The 3,988-nt window shown below is 36.7% G+C and overlaps 1 pseudogene; it reads right to left on the reverse strand.

Annotated features, from left to right (window-relative positions):
• Positions 1-1,379: 1,379 nt before the first annotated feature.
• Positions 1,380-2,013, reverse strand: LOC102831461 (annotated as a pseudogene).
• Between the last annotated feature and the right edge of the window lie 1,975 nt (positions 2,014-3,988).

A 3,988-nucleotide genomic window follows, 5' to 3' on the forward strand; every position in this document is an offset into this window, starting at 1 on the left:
AATTGGCGTGTTTATTTATGGACCTTTCCTTTATTCAACTTGTTAAATAAGTGATTAAACTGTGGCTTTCAAAGTAATAGTCACAAAATCACATTAGCTATTTGAAATAACAATTCCATTGGTTAGTTACAAAATTTAACTGTAAAGATCAAGCAGTGATTATTGGCCACACCAATCTATAATAATAACTTTGAAGTATGTAGATGGTAGTTTTTAAATAAAAGTGACACATATGAATCGGATTCTCATAACACTGTTGAGGATCTAAATAAATGTTATTCTGGAATGGTTCAATACACAAAACTGAGAGAATGATACAGTCATCAGTAATTAAACCAAAAGCATCATTTTCCAAATCACTTTTAGTTAAACAGATAAATTCTAGCTTAAAAGCCACAAAAAAAAAAATGTCTAAAGTTATATAAAACTCAAAGCAATCTATTTTTCTACCTGAGATCTAAGTAAGTTCATTTTTTTCCCTATCTAAACATCATTCTTGGCACTGAGGTAAATCTGAATTCACTTGATAAAGTTTGTCAAACATTTCCTCCCAAAATTTAAGCCCTGCTTTAGAGAGAAATTCTCATGTTACAAATATATATTTACATTTTTTTTCCTTCAAAGACTAATTACAAATTATAGGCTTGTAATGGGACCATGATCTATAATAACATGAAAATAAAAAGCCATCTGTTCATACAAAATGTTCCTGAATGTTGTAATATGAGAGAGGATCACAACATCGATGTACATTTATCAATCACCAAAAGTTCAGATATTAAGCTTGCTTTAAGAAAACTCATTATATTCCTCTTTTAGAAGTTGCAAAGTTGTGATGTATAACAAAATATTGTGTATAAATGCTCCAAAACCAAACTTTACTGACAATAACTACAACTTGAACCAAAAACTAAACCCAACTAGACTTTCACTGAGGCTGTATACATTTTTACTTCAGAGTTTGTAGGATTTTACTGAGGTTAACAACCCCCTTTCTCTGTCCTCTTTCCCCGAAATAAACTCTACAGCTTGCTTCTTCAAGGTTATCTTTGGCAATGCTTTCAAATCTCGAAAGTAAAACAACCTGCTTTAAAGTACACAAGAAAGATGAAAAACAAAATTATATGTGATCTATGGAAACCAGTCTAAGAGTATGAGCTGTGGAAAGAACGCCAGAAGGAGGGCTAGCATAGTCTGCCCTCAAAGGAAAATGATTTTTTTTTTTTTAAATAAGGGGGCTTTTTACTCCTTGGGCCCTTCTTCCACATTATCTCCTGATTAGAAGAGTGTGGAACCAAAATTTCAGTCTCTGAAAAGGTAATAATTCTGAAGGAGGAGGAGCTAAGGAAGTAAATAAACGATCAAGTGCAGTAATAGCTTTAGCTGTCAATGAGCTTCTTTGCTCTGGCATTGGCCATGTCAATACAATCTTTGTTGGTGTCAGCCTTTTCTGTGATCCTATTTATTTGCTGACTTCGAGTGTTAACTCATTGTCCATATCAGAGCCATGTTTTTTAGATTTCTCAAGATACTGCCCACTTGAGTCACGTTCTCCTCCATTTTATCTTCTCTGGCATTATTAGTTATATGTTTAATGTATCCACCGCTGGCTACTCCTGTGGCAGCTTGTTGAGGCTGGCCATTTGTCACCCGGCCTGGCTGCTTAAATACTATGTTGTTAGGTGCGTTGTCTCCACCATCTCCCCATGTTGTCTTATAGGCCTCACCAGACTCAAAGCTCTTCATCCTATTACATGGGCAGACACAAAGGCCACAGCATTTGTTGAGTTCTGTTGAAGTCGTCTCTGCCTCTCTCATGGCTTTATTTATTTGGTCCATGCCTTCTTCTATACGATTTAGTTGTTCCCCTTGTTCATCCAACATAGTGATGGTCTTGATTACTACATCCTGAGTCTCAGTGGCTAAACTCAGGATTCTCCTTGTACTTTCCAGAGACTCATCAGTAACTTGGTGAGCCCTTAGCTGAATTTCTTCTGATGACAAATTATCCATGATGAATCAAAACCCTTGACAGACACAGAAAAGGAAATGTGGATATTCAAACAGTTGTGGCCACTCCTCTCAGCCGACAGTTCCAACACCCCCAGGAAGGGTCTTAGCCTTGGTGTGTATATTTGAATAATAATTATATTAACAGGTCTTCCTTGAAAGTATATGAATATTTTCCTATCACCAACAGCATTGTATTTCAGTATATACCTTGAAATGTTCTTTTGACCATGAACATGATATCATTACTCTTCAACCTGTCACTCTTGGCGTGGTACAACATATGATTGTATAATTCAAAATGGTCAATACCAGTCCAGTTCAGGTCACTAATGCATAAGATATTGACCTTTATGCATTTCATTTCATTTTTTAATTTTCCTAGATCCATGCATTCTTTGTTCCAGTTAATAATGGATCTTGGCAGCTCTTAGTTCTCATTTTGAGACATGCCACACCCACAACTGAAGGATCTGAAAACTTAATGATGCTCCACATCATTAAGATTGACTCTACTTTGAGAAGGCAGCTCTTCTTCAGTTGTGTTTTGAGTGTCTTCCAACCAAAGGGGCTCACTTTCTGATTCCATATCAGACAATGGTTTCCTGCTATCCACAAAGTTGTCACTGATTCCCCCGCCCCCCCCACCATTTTCCCCTAGAGGTAGATTTTCAAGTGCTTCTATTTTGTCTGTCTTAGTATTTGAGGTCTTCTGAAAGCTTACCACTATGTGTACCCCCTGATGGTAGCTGAAATACCAGCAGCATAACTTCTAGCTTCTTAGTGGCACACAAGTCACCACAATACAAACGGACAGATGAGTAGCAGTAAGTAGTGATGGGGTGCCGTTAATTAAGGGTTCCATGCCCGGTTACAGGTGGGGATAAGTAGCTAAACTCTATCACGGTTAGGAAATTGAAATCCTAGATTTAAAAATATTTTTAAACATAATGTCATGAGAATGAAAGTTCAAGCACAAAAACAAAGTTATGTAACAGAAATAATAAATTACTGGTGTCAAGTAGCAGATGTGCAAGGAAAAAAACAACAGATACATAACAGAGAGACACACACACTTATTCCCATTGTGGTCATATCAACAATAGCTGCTGTCATAGTTTTTTTTTTGTTTGTTTCTTTTTAAAATTAAAAAAAAAAATTATAAGTGCACATAACTCCAATACCTCACAGATCACTGCTCAGGCACTTTTAGAAGCATTTAGATAAACAGAAACAATTAAGCTACAGGTTTTCATAGTCAACTCAGCAAACAAAAGAAAATACTGAAAGTGTTTTGCAGCTGAGGCTACAATATTTATGGCAATAACATGAAGCTCATAATTGTCATTGTTTTGTAATTTAGGGAAATGTTACCATGAAAAGAATTCACGAACTAGATGGCAAATAAATTGTAATGATTTTTGCCTCCTCTCGTGCTCCAGACTGTAAAACTTTTGGCTGTTTTGTAGTGAAGACACACATTAAATTTATGTTCTATAGAATTTTAAGTTGGCAGTAAAGTAAGTTTTAGAATTCCTGCCCTGACAACACTGAGCCTCACTTTGGGTAATTTGCTTTCCCTCTCAAAACTTGTTGACACATTTCTAAAAGGAAGGAATACTGTTGTTGTTGTTGTTAGGTGCCATCAAGTCAGCAAGCACCAACTCATAGTGACCCTGTGCAAAACAGAACAAAACGCTGCCTGGTCCTGAGCCAACCTCATAATCCTTGTCATGTCTGAACTCATTGCTTCAGCCACTGTGCCAATCCATCTCATTGGGTGTCTTTAGTTTTTTTCTCCAACCCTTCACTTTACCAAACTTGATCTCCTTCTCCACAGACTGGTCTCTCCTGACACCATGTCTGAAGCATGATAAACGAAGTCTATCCATCCTGGCTTCCAAAGAGCACTCTGGCTACATTTCTTCCAACACAGATCCTTTTGTTCTGTAAAAGCACTTTCAATATTCTCTTCCAA

Source organism: Chrysochloris asiatica, unplaced genomic scaffold (genome assembly GCF_000296735.1).
Source record: "Chrysochloris asiatica unplaced genomic scaffold, ChrAsi1.0 scaffold00361, whole genome shotgun sequence".
Taxonomy (NCBI): domain Eukaryota; kingdom Metazoa; phylum Chordata; class Mammalia; order Afrosoricida; family Chrysochloridae; genus Chrysochloris; species Chrysochloris asiatica.